The sequence below is a fragment of the Phascolarctos cinereus genome, unplaced genomic scaffold, assembly GCF_003287225.1.
Source record: "Phascolarctos cinereus isolate Bilbo 61053 unplaced genomic scaffold, phaCin_HiC Scaffold_726;HRSCAF=1367, whole genome shotgun sequence".
Lineage (NCBI taxonomy): Eukaryota > Metazoa > Chordata > Mammalia > Diprotodontia > Phascolarctidae > Phascolarctos > Phascolarctos cinereus.
This window is the reverse complement of record NW_027556098.1, coordinates 75,870,619-75,897,210: the sequence shown is the minus strand read 5'-3', so window position 1 is coordinate 75,897,210 and position 26,592 is coordinate 75,870,619. Positions and strand designations below refer to the sequence as shown.

Genomic DNA, 26,592 nt, shown 5'->3' with positions numbered 1-26,592 from the left:
AAAGTGTATGAACAATTTTATAGTCCTTTGGGTATAGTTCCAAATTGTTCTCCAGAATGGTTGAATCAGTTCACAACTCCATCAATAATGCATTAGATAATTAGACAAGTTTTGGCATGTGAATATATATATGCATACACACATATATATATGTATACACATACATGTGTGTGAGCATATGGGTGTATGTATATATGCTATATGTAAAACATATGTAATGGAATACTATTGTACTCTAAGAAATGATGATCAGGATACTCTCAGAAAGCCCAGAATGTCTTACATGGACTGATGAAAAGTGAAGTGAACAAAATGAAAACAGTGTACACAGTAACAGTAATATTGTATTATTAGCTGCAAATGATTTAGCTTTTTAGCAATAAAATGACCCAAGACAATCCTGAAGGACTTTTGATGAAAAATGCTATGCATATCCAAAGAAAGAATAGATAGAATCCGCATACAGGTCAAAGTGTATCATTTTTCGCTTTCCATTATTTTTTGTGATGGTTTTTGTCTGTGTTTTCTTTCATAGCATAACTAATATGGAAATCTGTTGTGCTTCAATTCACATGCATAAATTATATCAAATTGCTTACCTTCTTAGGGAGGGAGTTGAGAAAGGAAGGGAGAAAATTTGGAAATTAATTTTTAGAAAAGAATGTTAAAATGTATTTTACATGTAATTTTGAAAAATTAAATATTATTAGAAAGTGAAAACATGAAAAGGCCTTAGCATCCATTTATTTGAAAGCTATGAATGAGGGAGAACTTGCTGTCTCATGAAGTAGCCCTTTCCACTCTCAGTTGATTCTGTTAGGAAATGTTGCTGACATCAAATCTAAATATATCTCTTTGCAACTTCCATCCATTTCTCTTGGTTCTGGTCTTTGGTCAAACAGAATACATCTATTCCCTCTTCTACAGACCTTCAAATAATTTTCTCACTTCATTTCATTTATTTTATATGACAAGAACTAGAATCTCTTCTCTCCTTCTCTGTATCTCTTATGAAAATTTCCAGTTTATGAATATAAACTGTATTGTGTAAAATTGAACAAAATGCCTCACATATGGTCTAATTAGAGCAAAATAAAAGGAATTATCACCTATTTATTCCTGCTTCCCTTTTCCAACTGTATATTTCTTGTCAGGTCAAAATTCAATTGATTTTGAAGCTCTTACATTACACTCATGATTCATATTGACCTTGAAGTCCAAGAAAACATCCATGTATTATTTTTAGTCAAGCCATACTTACCTATTACTAATAGAGTAATGAAGTTTAAAGTTTTGAACAAAAGAATGACTTTCCACTAAACTTTATTTAATTTCATTTTATTGGATTAAACTCAATTTTCCAACTTACTAAGCTATTTTGGATATTACATACAATGTGTTTTTCAAAGTTATGTTCAATAATCATTTAAGTGTCTACCATCTGCCAGGTAATGTGCTAAGCACTTGAGATACAAAGGGAGGCAAAAGACAGTCCTTACTCTCAAGGAGCTGATAGTCGATTACAACTATACAAACAAGGTATGTGCATGAAGTAATGTTTCAGAGTTATTAACAGAGGGGGGAAAATACAACTAAGATTAAGGAAAACAAGGAAAACAGAAATGGCTTCTTACAGACCATGGAGATTTAATTGAGACTCAAAGAAAGCCAAGGATGGTAGGAGGTATAGATGAAAAGGGAGAGTAATCCAAGCACTAGGGACAACAATGTTCAGTTTCAAGATATGATGCATCCTGTGTGAGAAACAGGAGGCCATTTTCATGGGATCATGGAGTACATGGAGAACAGTAAGGTGTAAGAAGCCTGGAAAGTTAGAGTAGGATCTGATTATGAAGTATTTTAAAGAAAAAAGAAAATATTTTATATGCAGTCCTTGGTGTAACAGGGAAATACTGAAGTTTATCAAATAGGAGATGACATGGATAGACATGTGATTTACAAAGATTAATTTGTTAGCTGAATGGTGGATGAATTGTAATAAAGTGAAATTTGACAAAGAATGATCAATTAACAAGCTATTACAGAAGTCCAGGCTTTCTTGTCATTTGTAAATGTAATCAATATTTCATCTTTAATTTTTTCAAGTCATTGATAAGAATATTGAATGGCACAGGATCAAGAAAAGGTACCAGAAAGAATCTAAATGAATACCACCTCCCAAGCCAGAATTAAGCTCCATCACTAGAGAGAATATAACCATCCAAGAAGGTTTTTCACTTGTACCACACAACTGGCATTTCTTGATGCTATACTGTTCTAATGTCAAAAGAGATCATTCTCCTACCAACACATGACCTTGGAAAAATGGTAAAGAATGCATGGTCCTACGTGTACTTAGCTATATGCCTATGTGTGTCTAATAGGTATTTGATAGAAAATTATGAATAGGGAATCTCCATATATTGCCAAAGGAGCTAAGAGGCATGAAGGGAGAAAGGAAAAGAGGGAAAAATCCACCTCAAAGAGAAAAATGGGAGCAAACTATCAATTTGTATTGCATTGGCCTAGTCTTATTAGTATTGATCATCTTCCTTTTCATGAACATTTATATCAGGAAAATGACTACGTTTTGCTAATAAGTAATTTGTGAAAACATTTATTTGGGAAATATTATCAGTATGAGGTACTTATGACTATATATGAGGATATCATGCACTTAGAATTGTAGAAACCAAGATTTTTGAAGTGAAATTGTTCTGAAAAAATATAAAAAGCTATCTGATTTTAATGCATGTCTATATTAGTGCTCTGGATATATGGATTATTTGCATATTTTAGAAAATACTACTTAATTATTTTTCCCATTGGATGATACACAGGATATAGCCAGAGTCATAGCTTTTGGAAAGAATTCATTCTATCTTATCATCTAGTTGCTATAATGTATTTCCATAGAAGCAGTATTCCACAGTCTGTTTATGTTCCCTGCTATGAATACCAGGATGATATTTCAAAGGATAGGTCAACATTTTCATCTGGAAATTCTAATAAAGGAAATTATTTTCTGACCATGTAACCAATGACAAAAAGTATTTTTTTTAATTACATAACATTTTCTACTGTTTGCCAAGCTAAGGGTTAGCTGACTAAACTCAAATGACAGATATGACTTTTAATTAACCTTTTCTCAGCCTATTTTGGACAGCTACACAATAATTTTTCATAGATAAATAGATGGATAGATAAGTAGATTGGTAACATAAATACCTATACATGGATAGAGAGAAACAAAAAACAATACAAAACGCTGAAAGAATAGGCATGATCATTTTCTCTCTAAGAGTAGATGAATAAAAAATAGTTTTACATCATTCCACCTGGTGTTTTTCTCTAACAAGAATATTTTAAAAATAGTACAAATAGAGTAAATCTTCCAAAGATGTCTAAATTTATAGCTTTATTTCCACATGCAGTGGTTCCTCAAAAGCTTTTCTGGATATTAGCAAGACATTCCTAGCTAGAAAACTGAGAGAATAGGTTTGGACTGTTTGTCTGTTATCTCAGGAAATTTATCACCAAATTCTAAAATCTGAGTCTATAGAAGAAAGGTAGAAAATTGGGAAAACCAGTCTCTCTGAAAAAGGCCACATTTCTAAAATATATAGTGAATTAAGTCAAATTTATAACAACACAAGCCATTCCCCAATTGATAAATGGTCAAAGGATATGAACAGACAGTTCTCAGATGAAAAAATTAAAGCCATCTATAGTCATATGAAAAAATACTCTAAATCATTATATATTAGAGAAATGCAAATCAAAACAACTGTGATATACCACATCACACCTATCAGATTGGCCAATATGACAAAACAGGAACATGATGAATGTTGGAGAAGATGTGGGAAAATTGGAATACTATTTCATTCTTGGTGAAGTTGTGAAATGATTCAACAAATTTGGAGAACAATTTGGAATTATGCCCATAGGGCTATGAAAATGTACATACACTTTGACCCAGCAATAGCACTTCTAGGGCTACATATAAATGACATCATGATGGAAAATGCTATCTACATCCAAAGAAAGAACTACAGTAATTAAATTGCTATTTTTTTCCCTTTTCTGTTGAGTTTTCATTCCTCTTTGTGATGGTTCCTCCTATTGGTTTTAATTTTTACTTACAACATCACTAATGTGATAATATGTTTAATAGGATTGTAAATGTATAGCCTGTATCAGATTGTATGCCATCTGGGGGAGGGTGGTGGGGAGGAAGAGAGAGAAAAATTTTAAACTCAGAAGCATATGGAAGTGATTATTGATAAATCAAAATAAATTAATAAAAGAAACAAAAAATAAAAAAGAACCTAAATCTAAAAGGCTCATTACTAGGTTGCCTTTAGTATTCTTCTTTATTTTTTTTTCAAATACAGCAATTCTGAAACACTACCTATAAGTCAAAAAAAGGGGTTTGGTCTTTGTCATTGGAGGCAGTACCTGCATGGGTGAAATCACAGAACTTTGAAGTATTGAAGGAAAGGAGGAAAGGATGGAGGAAGAGAGAGAGAAAGAGAGAAATTAAAAAGGAATGAAGACAGACAAAAAGAGGGAAAGAAAGAGATTAAGAGAGGGATGAAAGTGAGAATAGAAGTAAAGAAGGAAGGAAAGAAGGAAGAAATGGTCATTGAAGCATTTTTATTAAATATTCAGAATAAAATGAAGAGCAGAAGGAAGCACAATTAAACTGGATAGTTTTGAAAGTCACATGTTGAATTTATTATGTATTTAAAAGGAAAATGAAGTTGTATGAAAAAGAAAATTGTGATTTCATTTCCAGTCCTGTTCCCATTTTACTTTTTAAATATAAGAATATGCTTTGTATTTGTTTTTTTTTACATTTAAAATAGGGAAAAAAAGTGAAATAACCAAAATGCATTGTTCCATATTTCACCAAGGACTTAAACTCCCTTTTTCTATCTTCTTGTTGATTTCCTGCAAAGAGACAATACAAACTTCAATAAAATCTGAACAAGTAATTAAGTCCTTCCTTCTTTCTTTGTTATTTTCTTTTATTTTTTCTTTTTTTTGTTATTAATTTATTTTGATTTATCAACAATCACTTCCATATGCTTTTGAGTTTAAAATTTTTCTCCCCCTTCCTCCCCACCACCCTCTCCAAGATGGCAAACAATCTGATATAGGCTACACATTTACATTCCTATTAAACACATTTTCACTTTAGTGATATTGTAAGTAAAATTTAAAACCAATAGAAGGAACCATCAGAAAGAGGAAACAAAACTCAACAAAGGAAAATAATAGCAATTTAATTTCCATAATTCCTTCATTGGATGTGGAGTGCATTTTCCATTATGAGGTCTCTGGAGATGTCTTAGATCCTCCTATTGCTTGGAAAGGTTAAGTTTAACAAGAGTCATCACACAACATGGTTGTTATCATGTAAAATGTTTTCTTGGTTCTATTCACTTCACTCAGCATCATACCATACAAGTCTTTCCAGGTTTTTCTAAAGTCAGCTTGTTGATCATTTCTTATAGCACAATAGTATCCCATTATATTCATATGCCACAACTTGTTCAGCCATTATCCAATTGATGGCATCCTCTCAGTTTCCAATTCTTTGGCACCACAAAAAGAATGCTATTAATATTTTTGTAAAATGTGGGTCCTGTTCCCATTTGTATGATCTCTTTGGGATATAGCCCTAGAAGTGCCATTTCTAGGTCAAAGACTATGCACATTTTTGTAGCCCTTTGGTCATAGTTCCAAATTGTTCTCAAAAATAGTTGGATCATTTCACAACTTAACCAGCAATGCATTAGAGTTCCAGTTTTCCCACATCTTCTCCAACATTTGTAATTTTTCTGTTTTGTCATGTTGGCTAATCTGATGGATGTAATGTGGTACCTCAGAGTTGCTTTGATTTACCTTTCTCTAATCAATAATGACTTAGAGCATTTTTTCATGTGACTACAGATGGCTTTAATTTCTTCATCTGAGAACTCTGTTCATGTCCTTTGACCATTTATCAATTGGAGAATGGCTTGTATTGTTATAAATTTGACTTCATTCTCTATGTATTTTAGAAATGAGTCCTTTATCAGAGAAACAGGTTGTAAAAATTCTTTACCAATATTCTACCTTCCTTCCAATCTTAGTTGCCTTGGCTTTGTTTGTGCAAAATCTTTTCAATTTAATGTAATCAAAATTATCCATTTTGCTCCGTGTGGTGTTCTCTATCTCCTGTTTAGTCATGAGTTCTTCTGTTCTCCAAAGATCTGATAGGTAAACTGTTCCTTGCTCTCCCAGTTTGCTTATAGTATTCACCTTTATATCTAAATCATGAACCCATTTTGATTTTATTTTGATATATAGTGTGAGATTTTGGTCTATGCCTAGTTTTGCCGTGCTCTTTTCCAGTTTTCCCAGCAGTATTTTTCAAGAAGTGGGTTTTTATCCCAGAAGCTGGGGTCTTTGGGTATATCAAATAATAGATAGCTATAGTCATTGACTACTGTGTCTTGCGTATTTAACCTATTTCAGTGATCCACCACTCTATTTCTTAGCCAGTACCAAGCAGTATTGATGATTGCTGCTTTATAATACATTTTAAGGTCTGGAATTACCAGGCTACCTTCCTCTCCATTTCTGCTCATTAGTTCCCATGATATTCTGGAACTTTTGTTCTACTAAATGTATCTTGTTATTATTTTTTCTAACTCTATGAAATAATTTTTTAGTGGTTTGATTGATACAGCACTGAATAAGTAAATTAGCTTATGTGGAATTGTCATTTTTATTATATTAGCTCGGCCTACCCATGATCAACTGATGTTTTTTTTCTAATTATTTAGATCTGATTTTGTGTGGAAAGTATTTTGCAATTGTGTTCATAGAGTTCCTGGATTTGTTTTGGTAGGTAGAATGCTAAAGACTTTATAATGTTTACAGTAAGCTTAAATGGAGTTTCACTTTCTATCTCTTACTCTTGGGCTTTGTTCTTAATATGGAGAAATGCTGATGATGTATGTGAGTTTATTTTATAGCCTGCAACTTTGTAAAGTTGTTCATTATTTCAAGTAGTTTTTTACTTAATTCTCTAGGATTCTCTAAGTATATCATCATGTCATCTGCAAAGACTGGTAGCTTTATTTCTTCTTTGCTTATTCTAATACCTTCAATTCCTTTTTCTTCTCTTATTGCTAAAGCTAATGTTTCCAGTACAATATTGAATAACCATGGTGATAATGGACATCCTTGTTTCACCCCTGATCTTATTGGAAATGCTTCTAGCTTGTCTTCATTACATATAATGCTTCCTGAAGGTTTTAGACAGATGCTATTTATTACTTTAAGGAAGACTCCATTTATACCTATTATTTTTTTTTAATTTATTTTGGTTCCTGGGGTTTTTTTTGTTTTGTTTTGTTTTTTACAATTGGGGTTAAGTGACTTGCCAGGGTCACACAGCTACCAAGTATCAAGTGTTTGGTCTGAGACCAGATTTGAACTCAGGTCCTCCTGACTTCAGGGCCTGTGCTTTATCTACTGAGCTGCCCCATGCCTTGGCTTTCTGCTGTTTTTAAAAGGAATGTGTGTTGTACTTTCTCAAAAGCTTTTTGTGCATCTATTGAGATGATCCTGTAGTTTCTGTTGGTTTTGGTGTTAATATGCTCAATTATACTGATAGTTTTCCTAATATTGAACCATTCCTGCATTCCTTGTATAAATCCTTCCTGGTCATAGTGTATTATTCTTGTGATAAGTTGCTGTAATCTATTTCCCAATATTTTGTTTAAAATTTTTGCATATATATTCATTAGAGAAATTGGTGTATAATTATCTTTCTCTGTTTTGACTCTTCATGGTTTAGGTATCAGCACCATATTTCTATCATGAAAAGAATTTGGTAAGACTCCTTCTTCACCTATTTTCCCAAATAGAATATATAGTATTGGAATTAATTGTTCTTTAAATGTTTAATAGAATTAGCATATAAATCCATCTGGCCCTGGAGATTTTTTCCTAGGGAGTTCATCAATGGCTTGTGCAATTTCTTTTTCTAAGATGGGGTTATTTAAGTATTTTACTTCCTCTTTTGTTAATCTAGGCAATTTGTATTTTTCTAAGTATGTATCCATTTCACTAAGATTGTCAAATTTGTTGGCATATACTTGGGCAAAATAATTCCTAATTAACATTTTAATTTCCTCTTCCTTGCTGGTAGCTTCACCCTTCTCATTCTTGATACTACTAATTTGGTTTTCTTCTTTTTTTAATTAAATTAACCAAAGATATATCTATTTTATTGTTTTTTTCTTAAAACCAGCTCTTAGTTTTATTTATTAGTTCAATAGTTAACTTCAATTTTATTAATTTTTCCTTTTCTTTTTAATATTTCTAATTTGGTGTTTACCTGAGGATTTTTAATTTGTTCTTTTTGTAGTTTTTTTTTAGTTGTATGCCCAATTCATTGATCTCCTCTTTTTCTATCTTATTTATGTAGGTATTTAGAGATATGAAACTTCCCCTAAGAAATACTTCTGCTGCATCCCTTAAGTTTTGGTATGTTGTCTCATTATTATCATTCTCTTGAAGGAAATTATTATTTTTTATTTTATTTTTATTGATTTATTTTTTTAGGCAATTGGGGTAAAGTGACTTGCCCAGGGTCACACAGGTAGTAAGTGTCAAGTGTTTGGTCTGAGGCCAGATCTGAATTCAGCTACTCCTGACTTCAGGGCTAGTGCTCTCTTCACTGTGCAACCTAGCTGCCCCTTGAATGAAATTATTGTTTGTTTTTATGACTTGTTGTTTCACCCAATCATGTTTTTAAGATTAGATTATTTAGTTTCCAATTATTTTTAAGTCTATCTTTCCGAGGCCCTTTATTACATATTTATTTTTATTCCATAATGATCTGAACAGGATACATTTAATTTTTCTGCCTTTCTGCATTGCATTATGAGGTTAATTTTTTTGTATGTGCCATATACCACAGAGAAAAAAGTATATTTCTTTCTATTCCCATTCAGTTTTCTCCACAAGTCTATCATACCTACCTTTGCTAATATTCTCTTCACCTCCTTAACTTCTTTCCCGTTTATTTTGTGGTTATATGTATCTAGTTCAAAGAGGGGTAAACTAAGGTCCCCCACTAGTATACCTGTGCTGTCTATTTCTTTCTGTAACGTCATGAACTTTTCCTCTAAGTGTCTGGATGCTATACCATTTGGTACATACATGTTTAGTAATGATATTACTTCATTGTCTATGGTACCTTTTAGCAGGATATAGTTTCCTTCCTTATCTCTTTTGATAAGATCTATTTTTGATTTTCTTTGTCTGACATGAGGATTGCTACCCTTTTTTTTAATTCAGCTGAAGCATAATATATTTTGCTCCAGCTGTTTACCTTTACCATGTATGTGTCACTATTTTTCAAATGTGTTTCCTGTAAACAACTTATTGTTGGATTACGGTTTTTAATCAATTCTCTTATCCACTTCCGTTTTATGGGAGAGTTCATCCCACTCACATTCACAGTTATAGTTACTTTCTCTGTCTTTTTCTCCATCCTTTTCCCCTCCTGTTTATGCTTTTCTTTCTCCTTTCCCCCTTCTCAGTGTTTTGCTTTTGACTACCACCTCCTTCAGTCCCTCCTCCCTTCTATTAGCCCTTTACCATTTCTCCCCCTTTACCCTTACTTCTTCTTCCCTCCCTTTTCTTTCCCCTTTTCCCTCCTACTGCCTATGTGCAAGTTATATTTCTATACCTAACTGATTATGTTATTCCCTTCTTGAGCCAAATCTTATGAGATTTAGGTTCAAACAATGCTCATCTACCTCCCTTCTTTCCGTCTGCTGTGATAGGACTTTGTGTCCTTTACTGTAATGTAATTTTCCCTTGTCTGCTTCCTCCTTTCTCAGTACATTTTCTTATATCAGACTAATCCACTTAGCTGGATCCATTTAACCCACTTGATTAGACTGTTTTTTGTCATTACATCAATGTCAAATTTTATCCACCCTCTTTTTGTATACTCCTTTAACATGGTGTAATAACAATACAGTTCTCAAGAGTTGCAAGTGTCATCTTCACTTGTAGGGATGTGAAAAGTTTGCCCTTATTAACAACATATTGTATCTTTCTGACCCATTTACCTTTTTATGTCTTTGTTGAATCTTGTACTTGAAAATAAAATTTTTGTTGAGCTCTGGTCTTTTTATCAGGAAGGTTTGGAAGTTCTCTATTTCACTCAATATCCATCTAACTCCCTGAAATATCATTCTCATTTTTGCTGGGTAGTTGATCATTCGCTGCAATCCAGGCTCCTTTGCCTTACAGAATATCATGTTCCATGCCCTGTGGTCTTTTCATGTAGAAGCTGCAAGGTCCTGTGTAATCCTGAGTGTGATTCCATGACATTTAAATTATTTTTTTTTTGGCTGCTTGCAGTATTTTCTGTCATCTGGTAATTTTGGGATTTGGCTATTGATGTTTTCAATTTAGGATCTCTTTCAGGTGGTAAGAAGTGGATTCTTTCTATGGTTATTTTACCTTCTGGTCCTAGGACTTCTGGGCAGTTTTTCTTTATGATTTCCCGAAAGATAATGTCCAGGCTCTTTTTTTCATCATGATTTTCAGGTAGTCCAATAATTTTTAAATTGTCTCTCCTGGATTGATTTTCCAGATCAGTTGTTTTACCCATGAGGTATTTTATGCTTTCATCTACTTTTTTTCATTTTGTTTTGTTTCTTTTTGACTGATTCTTGCTCTCTCATAGAGTCATTATTTTCCATTTCTCCAATTCTAGTTTTTTAACAGATTGTTTTCTTCTCTTAGCTTTTGTACTTCATTCTCCAATTGGCCAATTGCATTTTTAAGGGATTTGCTTTCTTCAGTGTGCTCTTTTTCCTGTTTGTCAATTGTGTTTTTTAGGGATTTGTTTTCTTCAGTGTACTTTTTTTTCCAATTTGCCACTTGTATTTTTTAAGGACTCCTCTACCATCTCTCATTTGAGTTTTGAAATCCTTCTTGAGCTCTTGTAAGAAGGCTTTTTGGGCTTCAGACCAGTTCATATTCCCTTTTGATGTTGCAGATGTGGGTTTGTTGACAATGTTGTCCTCTTCAGATTTTCTGTCTTCATCTTCACTCTTCTCATTATATGAATCTATGCTACTTTTTTTTTTTTTTACTCATGGTGCTTCTTTATTCCTTGGTCTTTAAAGTGTTTGAGCTCTTCTGCTGGCAATCAGAGGGCACTGACCAAGCTTCCTGTGTTGGGAGCCTAGGTCTTAGTCATTGGCTTTGTGTTCTGGGGCCTCTTATGTTGGCAATTGGAGGCTGTAGGCTTCTGACAGTTTACCTGGTGTTGGGCTGGAATCAGCAAGGCTGGAGCTTTTAGGCAATTCTAGATTGCCTTCTTTTCCTTTCCTTCAGCTTTCTTCAGCTTCTTTTAGGTGGGTTCTTCGGGGTGTTTATCTTCCTGGGTCCCCTTTCAGTGCTGCCTCCCTTAGTTCAGCTGAGACACAGGGAGACTCCTTTGCTGTAGAACGCCTAGGCACCTGGTGGTTTTCTGAGCTGTTTTCCAGTGGTTTCCCACCCTCACTGAGACACTTGGAGATACAGGTGTTGGTATTTTCCTGCTCTACCACCTGGACTTCAGGATCTCCTCCTGTTTGGCAGTTGGAGGCTGCAGGGTTCTGATAGCTTGCCTGGTGTTGGGCTGGAATCAGCAAGGTTGTAAATTTAGGGCACCTTAGGTTGCTTTCTTCAGCTCCTTTCAGATGAATGCTGCAGGGTGTTTATCTGCCTGGGGCTTTTTGTAGTGCTGTTTCCCTTGTTTTTGTTGAGGCACTGAGAGACCTGTTTGCTGTACAATGCTGAGGCACCAGGATCTCTTCCTGGTGTACTAAAGTGTGGCTTTCTGCTAACTGGCTGGGGTGCTTCCTGTTCTGTCCTTCTACCCTTCCCCCAGTGTAAGAGGGCTTTTCCCTTTAATCCCTCAAGCTACCTGGGCTACTGCTTTGCTGCTTCCCATCTTTCTTCTGGTTCAGCTGTTCCAGGTCAGAATAGGATGAAGGGAAATATACTTAGTTTTTCACAACATGACTGCTATATAAGGGTTTTGCATGACTACACATGTACAACCTATATCGAGTTGCTTGCCTTCTCATTGAGTGTGGGTAGGGAGGGAGGAAGTGAGAGAATTTGGAAGCCAAAGTTTTCAAAACAAATATTAAAAATTGTTTTTACATGCACCTGGGAAATAAGATACACAGGCAATGTGGTCTAGAAATCTATCTTGCTGCACAGAAAAACAGAAGGGAAAGTAGGTAAGAGAAGGGTGGGGTGATAGAAGGAAGGGCACATTAGAGGAAGAGTATTCAGAATGTAAAGTGCCTTGAAGTTAGGGATGGGGAGAAAATTTGGAGCTCAAAATCTTGTGGAAGTGAATGTTGAATACTAAAAATTCATATTTAAATAAATTAAAAAAAAAACCCAGATCACAGTGAAAACTACCTCTCACACTAAATGCTAAGAAGTGGACCAGTACTATTTCTCTAGTATGTTCCCTTAGTTCCTTTTTTTCACATTTTAGGACATTGTAAAAGACTTTCTCCCTTCCCTAAACTCTGAAGAACACAATTTTGCAAAAGCCTCCATAAATCACTTCAGCTTGTTGTGCTATAAACTATAATTATCTTTAGTGTAGCCTTTTGGTTTGTTCTTCTTATTTTTTTTATTGTTTTTAATTTTTAGACAGGCAATGGGGAAGGAAACATTTCAAGTACTGTGGAAACACAATCAGGATTACACAAGATTTAGCAGCTTCTACATTAAGGGACCACAAGGTATGGAATATAATATTCTGGAGGGCAAAGAAGATAGGATTACAACCAAGAATCACCTACCCAGCAAAACTGAATATAATCCTTCAGGGCAAAAAAATGGTCATTTAGTGAAATAGAGGACTTTCAAGCATTCTTGATGAAAAGACCAGAGCTGAATAAAAAATTTGACTTTCAAATACAGAACTCAAATGGAACATGAAGAGGTAAACAGGAAAGAGAAATCATAGGAGACTTATTAAGATTGAACTGTTTACATTCCTGCATGGAAAAAAGATATTTATAACTCATGAGACCTTTGTCAGCATCAGGGTAGTTGGAGGAAAAAAATTACATGTATATGTAGATATATAGATAGAGGGCACAGGGTGAGCTGAAGATTAAGGGGTCATATCTGGAGAATAAAATTAAAGGATGAGAGGGGATTATACTCAGAGAAGAGGAAAGGGAAAGGTAGAATGGGGTAAATTATCTCACAAAAAAAACAGAAAAGAAAAGTCTCTTACAATGGAGGGGAAATGGGGAAAGGTGAGAGGAAATGAGTGAATCTTATTCTCATAGGATTTGGCTTAAGGAGGCAATAACATATACATTCAATTGGGTACAGAAATCTGTCTTACCCTACAGGAAAATAGGAGGACAAGGGGACAAGAGAACAGGGAAATGATAGAGAGGAGGGCAGACTGGGAAAGGGGGTAATCAGAAATAAATACTTCTGAGGAGGGACAGGGTCAAAAGAAAGAATAGAATAAATGGGAGGGCAGGATAGGATTAAGGGAAATAGAGTTAGTTTTTCACAACATGTCTGCTATGGAAGTGTTTTGCATAACTGCAAATGTACAACCTATATTGAGTTGCTTGCCTTTTCAATAAGGGTGGGTGGGAAGGGAGGAAGAGAGACAATTTGAAACCTAGATTTCCCTTCATACTATCATGCCCCCCCACATTTATTTTATTCTCTCTTTTGACCCTGTCCCTCCTTAGAAGTGTTTGCCTCACCAATTTTCCTGAAGGGTAAAGATTTCCATACCCAGTTGAATGTGTCCTTTATTTCACTGAGTCACCATTTTTTACCCTGAAGGAATATACTCAGTTTTGCTGGGCAGGTGATTCTTGGTTGTAATTCTATCTCCATTGCCCTCTGGAATATCATACTCCATGCCCTCTGGTCCCTTAATGCAGAAGCTGCTAAATCTTGTGTTATCCTGATTGTGTTTCCACAATGCTTCCATTGTTTCTTTCTGACTGCCTGCAATATTCTCTCCTTGACCTGGGAACTCTGAAATTTGGCTGCAACACTCCTAGAGGTTTTCCTTTGGGGATCCCTCTCAGGAGGTGATCAGTGGATTCTTTCCATTTCTTTTTTACCCTCTTGTTCTAGAATATCAGCGTAGTTTTCCTTGATAATTTCTTGAAAGATGATGCCTAGGTTCTTTTTTTGATCATGGCTTTCAGATAGCCCAGTAACTTTTAAGTTCTCTCTTCTGGATCTACTTTCCAGGTCAAACATTTTTTCAATGAGACACTTTACATTTGCTTCCATTTTTTCATTCTTTTGGATTTGTTTTACAGTGTCTTGATTTCTCCCAAAATCACTAGCTTCCAATTGCTCCATTCTAATTTTTTTTTACACTTCAGTGATGATTTTATTGACCTTTTAATAGAAAACAGGACTTTATTTGCCAAGGATGATGCCATCGTACTTCTGCTGGAAGCAGCGCATGGCTTCCTCTTTGCCAATCCTGTGTTTGGCCCCAGTGCAGCCTGTCTTATGCTTCTTGTCTGCAATGCTGAACCCGGGACTGCTGAGCACCACATATGAGTCCAAGCCTTAGATGCCAATGCTCAGGTCACATTTAATTCCCAGACTGATATGGTCTTGGATCCCAAAGCCAAAGTCGCTGGTGTCTAAGAATTTATTTTTCCTTAACTCATGTTCTCGCACCTTCAACCCCTTCTCCAGAATTTCTTCAGCTTTGGCACCATGGATTGTACAGTGAACAGTGACCTTCTTGCTTCTCCTGATTCCAAAAGATCTGACAGTATAGCAAGCTTTGAAGAACACTGGGGTTTGCCCTGTGAGCTGCTCCAACACTTTGGCAGCCTGGGTCAGTCAATCCCCACTCTCCCCAACACAGATGTTGAGGCAGAGCTTACAGATTCACAGTTTTCACATGGGGTTTTCCTTTTCACCCTGACTTTGCATCATGGTGGAGAACCAGAAGCCTCCATTCTAATTTTTAAGGAAGTATTTTCTTCACTAAGCTTTTGGATTTCCTTTTCTATTTGGCCTATTTTGCTTTTTAGGGCATTCTTCTCCTCACTGGCTTTTTGGACACCTTTTACATTTGGGTTAGGCTATTTTTTAAGGTGTTATTTTCTTCAGTATTTTTTTGGGTCTCCTTTAGAATATCACTCTCAGTTCTTCCTCTCCTTCTCTTACTTGCTTCTCAAAATCCTTTTTGGCTCTTCCATGGCCTGCGATCAATTCATATTTTTCTTGGAGGCTATGGATGTAGGGGTTTTGGCTTCATTATCTTTTTCTGTTTGTATGTTTTGATCTTTTTCACCAAAGTAAGATTCTATTGTCTGACTCTATTTGCACTGCTTGCTCTCATGATCCCAGCCAATTACTTGAGTTATAAACTCATTTTTAAGGTACAGGTATGTTACCAGTGTGGAGAATGTACTGTTCCAAGCTTCAGGGGTTTTGTGCAGCTGTTTTCAGATATACGTCTAGGGACCTATAGATTTTCAGTTCTTCCAAGGTGGTATGAGAAGAGGCTAAGTGTTTACTCTTTTCCTGGCCTGTCCCCTGATCTATGGGTGACCACAAGCACTCTTTTTTGTCTTGGAACTGTGAGGAGGATTTTCTCTCCACAGCCACCACAAGCTCCACCACAGCAGTGCTCCTCCTTCCCCAGGACCAGCACCAAGAACTGTGACCCAGATCCAAGCAAGGTCAAAGCAAGAGAATCCTGCACCAGCAGAGAGATCCCTGCAATCCCCCTCTGATAAGCCACTCAATTCCCCCTTAAGTCTGTGGGATGGAAGCTCAGGAGGCAGACACCACCCTGGGGCCCAGCTTGGAGAATGGGGCTGGGACACCACTTTTCTCTCTCACTGCAGAAACAGACTTGTCCCACTGATCTTCTAAGTTGTCTTTGGTGTTCATGGGTTGAGAAGTATGGAAGCCACAGCTGCCTGCAATTCAGTCCTCTGAGGCCTGCTCCAGGTTCACTGCGGCCTGAGTGCCCACATCAAACTCTGTTCCTCTCCCACCCTGGTGCGACATAGCTTTCTGATCAAGCACCCAGGTTGTCTTGGGCTGGACATTTGTTTCATTGTGTCTTTTTGTGGGTTCTGGTACTTTAGAATTTGTTTAGAGCCATTTTTATAGGTATTTGGAGGGGTTTAGGGAAGAGCTCAAGCAGATCACTACTCTTACTCTGCCATCCTGCCCCCACCCCCCTAAGGTATTTTTTAAGGTGTTATTTTCTTCAGTATTTTTTTGAGTCTTCTTCAGCAAGCTTTTGACTTGTTTTTCATGATTTTCTTGCATCACTCTCACTTCTCTTCCCAGTTTTTCTGATTTGTCTTACTTGTTTCTCAAAATCGTTGTTGAGCTCTTCCATGACCTGTGACTGCTTCATATTTTTCTTGAAGGCTTTGGATGTAGGAGCTTTGACTTTGTTGTCTTCTTCTGGTTGTACATTTTGATCTTCTTTGTCACTAAAGAAAGATTCTATGTTCTTACTTTTTTTGTGAGATTTCCTCATTATCCCAGCCAATTACTTGAGTTATAAACTCTTTATTAAGGTAGAGATCTGCTTCAAGTGTGGATAATGCACTATTCCAAGCATCAGGGGTTTCACATAGCTGTATTTAGAGATACTTCTAAGGAACTCAAATTTTCAGTTCTTCCAAAGTCATGTGATAAGGATCAAGGTGTTTACTCCTTTCTTGGCCTGTACTCTGGACTATGAGTGACCACAAGCACTCTTTTCTGCCTTGGAACTGTGACGAGGATTCACTCTATACTGCCACCACAAGCTCCACCATGCCAGCACTCCTCCTTGCCCCAGGACAGTCACCCAGATCCAAGCATGAGCAAAGCAAGAGAATCCTGCAGTAGCAAGGAGATCCCTATAATCCACCTCTGATCAGCCACTTGATTCCTCCTCAGTCTCTGGAGGAAGCCACTGCCCTGGGGCTATGCATGGGACTGGGGCTGTGACCAAGCTTCTCCCTCACTGCAGTCACAGACTTTTACTACTGACCTTCTAAGTTGTCTTTGATGTTTATGTGTTAAGAAGTCTGGAAACCAACATAGTTGCCTATGATTCAGTCCTCTGAGGCCTGCTCCAGATTTGCTAAGGCCTATTTTGCCTGTGCACCCATGCTGAACTATGTTCCTCTCCCCACTTCATGGATAGACCTTTCTAATCAACCATCCAGATTGTCTTAGGCTGGAAATTTGTTTCACTCTTTCTTTATGTGAGTTCTGCTGCTTTAGAATGTGTTTCGAGCCATTTTTTTACAGGTATTTAAAGGGGTTTAGGGGAGAGCTCAAGCAAGTCACTGCTTTTGCTCCAACATCTTGGCTCCCCTATTTTTTTATTTTTGATTAAATCTTTTTTAATTTTAAATGTGTCTGAGGTAATGATTACTAACTCTACATTTTTTTAACATAATAAATTCTTCTCCTGGCCACCTTTCATGAAAACAAATTGAATTCAAATTGAATTCAAATTACAGAAATCAAATTATTGAATTCAAATTTTAAATATCCTATCCATTTCTATTTTTTGAGTATGTTTGTCCCATTCATATCTAAGCTACAATTACTTGTTGCATATTTCTTAATTCCTATTTTTCCTCACTATACTTCCCTGCATATTTACCCTATCTCTCCTCACTCTGCTTTACTTCTACCCTGACCTCCTATTCCTTAACCTATCTATCCCTCTTAACGTGCTTCCCTTATCCTCTCCCTCCACCCTTTCCCCTTCTTGTCTTACTTCTTTCTGAATTTAGAAGACTTTCATACACACAAAAAAACACACAGACACAGACACAGAGGCACACACTTGTGTCTGTGTTTGTGTGTTTTCTCTCTTTAACCCATTCTGAATGAGAGTAAGTTTCCAGCACTACCCACCTCCCCTCCACCACTAGCTTCTTCTGTATCAATTTTTCCTTTTTGGCCTCTTTTTACACATCTTTATTTTTTTAGAATCATCCCATTATACTTAGCTCAGCCCAAACCTTTCTTTCAAACTACCTAAATAATGATGGCAATCATAAGACTACTGCTAATATTTTTACATATATGAAGTACACAATTTTATTTTTTGGGTGCATTCTTATCAGTTTTTAATGTTTACCTTATACTTCTCTTGGAAGTTATGTGTCTAATTTTCTCTTAAGTTCTAGGGTTTTTTCACAAAAACTTGAAAGTTTTTCATTTCTTTAAATGTCCTTTTTTTTTTCCATTCAGGATTATACTTAACTTTTGTTGGGTAAGTTACCTTTCATTGTAACCCCAACTCTTTTGCTCTACAGAATATAGTATCCCAAGACCTACTGTCCTTCAACATAGTAGCTGCTAGTTCTTGTGTAATACTTATTGTAACTTCATGACATTTTTTTCTTGCTGCTTCCAATATTTTATCCTTAACCTGGGAGCTTTGAGATTTGGCTATAATATTCCTGTAAGTTTTCCCCCTGGGATCTCTTTCCACTGTTAATCAGTGAATTTTTTTTTTCTGATTTGCCTTTTTTTCCAGAACTTCAGGGCAATTTTCCTTTATAATTTATTGTAATGTTGTATTAAGATTTTTTTATCATATTTTTCAGGCTGTCTAACTGTTCTTATATTATTTCTTCTCAGTCTGTTCTCCAGATCAGTTGTTTTTCCTATGAGATGTTTCACTTTCTCTTCTATTTTTTCATTCCTTTGATTTTTTTTATGATTTCTTGGTGTCTTAGAATGTCATTAGCTTCCCCTTACCCAGTTCTAGTTTTCAAGGAATGTTTTTGTTCCTTAAATTTTTAATTCTCTATTTCAATTGATTGACTTTCTTCTCATAATTTTCTTGGCTTGCTCTTATTTTTTTCTAATTTTTCCTCAATCTCTGTTATTTGATTTTTGAAGTCTTTCTAAAGTTTTCCCAAAGAAATCTTTCTGTGATTGGGATCATTTGAAATTTCTCATTGAAAAAGGAGCGGTTTTTTTTAGCTCTATTATCTTCCTCTGAATATGAACCCAGATCTTCTCTATCATCATAGTAACTATCTATGGTTGGCTTCTCCTTCTCTGCTAACTCATTTTTTTTTGTTTTTTTAGCAGCTACTAGTGTAATCAAGTTGTAGTCCTGACTTATGGGAAATGATGCCCCAAGTCTCAGGTCTTCCTTGCTGTTATTTTCTGAGATATGTCTCAGGGCCCAATGTCCGGCTCTGTACTCCACTACTAACTCATGAATAAAGCTCCCAGTTACACTGTTGTACAAATAATCTTGTTCCCTCTGGTCCCACTGGTGGCTGCAAATTATAGTTGTTCTCACTCTCCTGGAACTGAAACCAGGGACTATGTTCTTTTGCAAGTGACCACAGCCAACAGGGTACCCCTCTCTCACTACTTGACTCACCATGTGTATATTAGCTCCTTTTTTTATTCCCACTACCACAACCTGGCAAGTTGCTCTTCAGCACAGCTATTCTTGGTGTTCATTGACAGTAAAAATTCCTTCAGTCTTCTCCTGTTCAGCTGTCAGATTCCCACACTTTCTGTAAAATTAAAGTTCTAAGGCTAAGACTGCCTCTCAACACAGGGATTATTGTTTGTTGATGTTGTAGAGTTTACCTGGAGCTATTTGCACTTCACTCAGGCTGAACCTCTCCCTCTGGAGGTCAGGTCTTTCCTGGGGTCTTCCAAAATTGTCTTGGGGAATAATTGCTTTATCCTGTGTTCATTTCTACTCCTTTAAGGCAATGTTTCTCTCTTTCTGTCTCTCTGTCTCTCTCTGTCTCTCTCTCTCTCTCTCTCTCTCTCTCTCTCTCTCTCTCTCTCTCTCTCTCTCTTTTTTTTCTAAGCAGGCAAATTGGGGAGCCAAAAGTTTTCTGACCTACTCCACCATCTTCCCAGAATCCTCTATGAAAATTGTATCATTCTTAAATGTGTATACAATCTAGTGGCATAGAAGAGGAATTAGAACTCTTCCTCGTTCTTAATGACTATTACCCATTTCATATATGTTTACTCCTTTGATTTCAACTTCAACTTCCTTTTTTCCTACATCCCAAACCTCCCAGTCATGCTCATTGTTTCCTTTCTGAAACAATATCTTATTTTTTTGAAAGCCTGTAAATTTATAAGTACTTGATCAAAATACATCTACTAGTTCATTAGATAAATTTGATGTCTGGATATTTTCCTCTTACCCTTTTTCCTAAATAATGAGCAATATATATATATAGATATATAGCTAGAGATACAGACAGATATAGATATACAGATATGTGACTCTACAAATACTTTACTCCCTTACTTCTATATTTATATTCTTGTTAATTTTTAGATATACAATACTCTCATAAAATACCTTTTAAAAAACCCATTCATCCATCCAAAATTCAACCAACAAATCTATCAAATATCAATGAACATGTGCTATTAAATGCCTATTAAGTTCTAGGCACTATGTTAAGTCCTGAGAATACAAACACAAAGAAAAAAAACAATTCATATTCTAAACAAGCTTTTATTCTAACTCACAATAACATTCTACAACTTTTTATTCATCGGTAATCTGAATTGTTTTGCTGTTTCGTTGAAGTTTAAATCCCTCCCATGCTTTCAGATCCTGTCCTCTCTCTTCTTCCCTTCAATTCCATATAAATACTCCCTAATGAATAGATAAAATCAAAGTTTCTTTGAATGATTATACAAACCCAATATGGAATTCAGTTGTTGAAATTAGAAATAACCAACTAACTCAGACTTTTGCTAAATTTGTTTGTAAAATCATTTATAGAATAAATAGAGGCAAATAGATTAATAAGTAATTGAACATTCACTCTTTGCATACAACTGTACCTAAATGAAGATATATAGTGAACAATAGTAGCAACATAAAAGTGTGCCTTAAATTTCACTTAGGGCACCCAAAATTCAACCTACCAATGTATTATTTCATTTGATCCTCATGGGAACCCTGTTATGTAGATGTAATTTCATTCACATTTTACTATTGAGGAAACTGAGGTTTGTAGAAGTTAAAATTCCATAACCCAAGAACACCAAGCTAGTAAGTATTAGAGGGAGAATTTGAACTCAAATCTTCCTGATTACAGTTCAGACAACCTACTTTGCTGCCTCCCATTTTTAGTACTTATAAAAGTATATTATGTGCTGTTAAAATGTAATTAGTTATTAATGAAAGAATCAATATGTGAATGAGTGAATTAATGAATGGTGAATAGTCTAATGAGTACCAAAACAATATGTGTCATGATTGTGACTGGTAGAAAGAAGACCCCATTTGGGTTTTCTTGGCAAAAATATTGGAGTGGTTTGCCATTTCCTTCTTTAGTTTGTTTTATAGATGAGGAAACTGAAACAAACTGAGTCAAGTGACTTGCCCCAGGTCACACAACTAGAAAGAATCTGAGCCCAGTCTTTCTGACTCCAGGCTCGGTGTTCTATGCATTGTACCACCTACCTGCCAAAATACATGGTACCTGTGATAATACAGAATTAAAGAAGCTCTAAAATTAAATTGTATTTCAAGAGTTGTATATTTAACTCCCTGACTGATGTAACAATGCTGTGCAATACTGCTCTCAAGTTGTTAGGTATCATAGCAACTCACAGACGTCCATACTTGGAAATATTGAAAAGAAAATGAAGATACAGAGCTAGTTCAGGTAGGGAGTTAGACTTTAGGAATTTTGAGTTCCAAGAGTAAGTCAGTCAACAAGCATTTATTAAACACCTACTATGTCACTGGCACTGTCATAAGCAAATGGTAGAGATTGTCTTTAATAAACATTATCCCTCATCCACTGACTAGTAATGTCCCTGGTTCCTAGTACATATTTATTGTTGACTTCTGGAGCCAAGATGATAGAGTGAGGCAAGAACGCACATGAACTGTTCCAATTCCCCTCCAAACGACTACCTCAAAACCAATTTTGGAGTGGCAAATCAATTTTCCAGCACAGGACAACTTAAAGGAAAAGTCTGTCTCATTGAAATAAGAGGGGAGTGTAATAGAGTGAAGGCAGTACATGAGCAAGTCGGTGGCAGGCCATACCTCTTGGGGGCAGGAGCAAGGTCATCAGCCTGGGACATAACAACAGCATGGCTCTGCCCCCAGTACAAACCATAATAGAGGACCTGCCCCCAGTGCAAACCAAAAGCAAGGTCTCAGGCTCCATCATAATATGCACAGGACAGTGCTCTTTCCAAACCTGGAGCAGAGCTAAAATTCACCATAATGTAAAAAGAAGAAAGAAAGAAAGAAAGAAATGAGCAACAACAACAAAAAAAAACTTGACTGTAGAGATTTACTATGGTGACAAGGAGGATCAAGACACAAACTTAGAAGAAGACAATAATGTTTAAATGGTTACTTGTGAAGCCTCAAGGAAAAATGCCCAAAAAGAACCCCTAGAAAAGCTTTAAAAAAATAAAAGGGATTTTAAATATCAAATAAGACCAACAAAAGAAAAATTGGAAAAACAAATGAGAGTAATTCAAGAGAGTTACGGGAAAAAAAGTCAAAAACTTAGTAAAAGTACAGAAATTGGGGAAAAAAAAGAAATGACTTCTTAAAAATAGAACTGGACAAATATAAAAGGAGATATAAAAGCTCACTAAAGAAAATAATTTCTTAAAAAATAGATAAGTGACACAGTGGATAGAGCACTGGCCCTGGATACAGGGGGACCAGGGTTCAAACCTGGCCTCAGAAACATGACAGTTACTAGCTGTGTGACCTTGGGCAAGTCACTTCACCCCATTGCCTAGCCAAAAAGAAAAGTAGATTTGGGGAAGTGGAAGCCAATAACTCCATGAGACATCAACAAATGATTTTTAAAAAATGCAGTGTAACAGCAACAATAATAACAACAACAAAACCTTTGAGGAAAATATGAAATTTCTCATTCTAAGAGCAATGGACCTGGAAAGTAATCTGAAAGAGATCATTCAAATTTATTGGACTATCTGAAAACCAGTATATATATATATATATATATATATATAAAGAACTAGGTTATATTTCAAGAACTTATAAAGGAAATCTGACCTTATATTCTAGAAGCAGAGAGTAAAATAGAAATTGAGATAGTCTATTGATCACTTCCTGAAAGAGATTCCAAAATGAAAACTGATAAAATTGTTATAGCTAAATTCCAGAGATTCTAGATCAATGAGAAAATACCGCAAATATCCAAAAAATGCAAATGTTGTGGAGCCAAAGTTAGAATTACACAGGATTTATCAGCTTCTGCATAAAAATATTGGAAGATCTGGAATATGATGTTTTGGAAAGCAAAGGTGCTTGGATTACAACCAAGAATCACCTACCCAGTGAAACTGAGCATAATCTTTTGAGGGGAAAATGGGCATTTAATCAAATAGAAGACTTTCAAGCATTTCTAATGAAAGACAAGAACTGAACAGAAAATTTGAACTTTAGATACAAGTCTTAAAAGAAATATGAAAAGGTAAACAGGAAAGATAAAACAAGGAATTCAATAAGTTTTAAATGTTTATATTCCTACACAGGAAGATGATACCTAAAACTCTTAAGATCTTTTGTTTTTTTAATTTATTGTGGAAATTAGAAGGAGTATGTAGAGAAAGAATGGCTGTGGAGGTATACTGTCTGTGATGGGATGATACCCCTTGAAACAATTAAGGCATGAGAAATGGGTTTGCAGTGGAAGAAGAGGGGAAGAGAAAGCTAGAATTGGGGTAAATTATCTCACACAAAAAGGTACAAAAGCACTATTGTAATGGAAGGGAAGATGAAAGGATATTGGCAACACTTGCAACTTATTCTCATAAGAATGGCCTCAAAGACAAAACCAGAAGAACATTGTACACAGTAACAGCAATATTGTGCAATGACCAACTTTGATAGACTTAGCTCTTCTCAGTAATGCAATGATTTATGACAGGAGTTAGGAATTCGTGACATAGAGGCCCCATGTGACCCTCTAGGCTCTCAAGTGGGGCCCTTTGACTGAATCCAAACTTCACAGAATAAATTCCTTTAATCAAAGGGAAAAATCTCATTATGGAAAATACTATCTACATCCAGAGAAAGAACTATGGAGTCTTAATGCACATCAAATCATACTATTTTCTCTTTTTTTTTTCTTTCTTGTTTTTTCCTTTTTGTTCTGAGTTTTCTTTCATAATATGACTAATATGGAAATCTATTTAATATGATTGTACATGTTCAGCATATATCAGATTACATGCCATCTTGTGGAAAGGAGAAGGGATAATTTAGAGCTCAAAATCTTATAAAAATGAATGTTGAATACTAAAAATTAATTAATTAAAAAAAAAGAATAGGCTCAAAGACAAAAACAAAATAAACACTGAGATGGATATAAAGATTTATCTTAAGACAAAAGGAAACAGGAAGAGAGGGAATAAGAGAAAGGGTGGTACTGATAGAAGTGAAGGTGTATCGGAGGAGGCAATGGTCAGAAATAAAGGAGAGACAGGGATGAAAGGTGAGAGAGAGAAAAATAAATAGAAGAATAGGATGGAGGCAAATATACAATTAGTTATCATAACTGCAAATGTGAATGGGATGAACACACCCATAAAATGGAAGCAGATACCAGAACAGACTAAAAAGACAGAATCATAAAATATATTGTTTATAAGAAACATATTTGAAATACAGAGTCACACAGAGTAAAGGTAAGGGGTTAGGGAAGAATATATTTGACTTCACCCAAAATTTAAAAATGTAGGTAAAAATCATGATGTCAGACAAAACAAAAACTGAAAAAAATCTAATTAAAAAAGATAAGGAAAGAAACTATATCTTGCTAAAAGGTACCATGGACAACAAAGTAATATCAAAACTAAACATGTGTGCACCAAAGGATGTAGAATTCAAATTTTTTAAAACTTAAATCAGTTATAGGAGGAAATAGACTGCAAAATCATACTACCGGTCACCTCAATATTCTCCACTCAGAACTAGATAAAGTTAACAATAAATAAATATATAAACAAATGAATGAATGAACAGATGAACTAATGAATGAATGGATAAGAAGGAACTTAAGGAGATGAATAGAATTTTAGCAAATTTAGAGGTGATTGAGTGGTTATAGGAAGGAATATGCCTTTTTTTTCAGTAGCACATCACACATACACAAAAATTGACCATGAATTAGGGCATGAAAAACTCACGAGCAAATGCAGAAAAGCAGACATTTTAAATTTTTCCTTTTCAAATAATAATTCAATAAAAATTAAATTAAAAAAAAGGGCTATGGAAAAATAGATTAAAATTAATTGGCAATTAATAATTTAATCCTCAAGAATAAGTGGGTCAAAGAGCAAATCACAGAAACAATTAACAAATTCCTAAAACAGAATGGTAACAATGAGACAACATACAAAATTTATGAGATGCAGCCAAAGCAGCACTAAGGGGAAATGTATCTTACTAAGTTTTTACAGTAATGAAATAGAGAAAGAGGAGATGAACTGGGCATAGAACTCAAATAAACTAAAAACTAAAATTAAAAAATTCACAAATAAAAATAAAATAGAAATCCTGAAAACCAAAAGAGAAAGTAATAAAAATTGAAATCAATAAAGTCATTGAAATAATAAATAAAAATAGATGGTGTTCTTATAAAAAAACAGTAAAATAGACAAACCATTTTAAAATTTAATTAAAAAAAGGAAGAAAACCAAATTTACAGTATCAAAAATGAAAGGAATGAAATCACCACCAATGGAGAGGTAATTAAAGAAATTATTAGAAGCTATTTTAACCAATTATAGGCCAATAAATCTCTTGATCAAAATAAAACAAATAAATGCTCACAAAAATATACATCATGCAGACTAAGAAAAGAGGAATTTAAATATTTAAAAACTGCACATAAGAAAAAAAATTCAAAAAGCAATCAATGAACTCCCTAAGAAAATTTTGCAGAACCAGATAGATTCACAAATGGATTCTACCAAACATTTAAAGAAAAATTAATACCCAAACTGTATAAACTACTGAATTATTTTTATGATACAAATATGGCCCTGAAACCTAATAAAAGTAAAAAACGAGGAAGAAAACTATAGATTAATTTTTAATGCATCTAGATGCACAATCAAAATGAAACATTAGCAAATAGATTACAGCAATATGTCACAAAGATCATACACTATGACACCGTGTTTTTAATACCAGGAATGCTGGATTGCTTCAATATTAGGAAAACTACCAGTGTAATCGACCATATCAAAAATAATATCAACAGAAATCATATGATTATGTCAATAGCTGGAGAAAAAGCTTTGACAAAATACTGCAACCTTTCTTATTAAAAACACTGAAGTGCATAGTAATAAATGAAACTTTATTTCAAAGAATAAGCAGTATCTAAAACTATTGGCAAGAATCATTTGTAATGGGAATAAGCTAGAAAACTTGCCAATAAGATCAACAGTGAAGAAAAGATATCATTATCACTCCATTAT

The 26,592-nt window shown here is 35.1% G+C and overlaps 1 pseudogene; it reads right to left on the bottom strand.

Moving 5' to 3' along the window:
- Positions 1 to 14,514: 14,514 nt before the first annotated feature.
- Positions 14,515 to 15,048, bottom strand: LOC110210844 (large ribosomal subunit protein uL5 pseudogene; annotated as a pseudogene).
- Between the last annotated feature and the right edge of the window lie 11,544 nt (positions 15,049 to 26,592).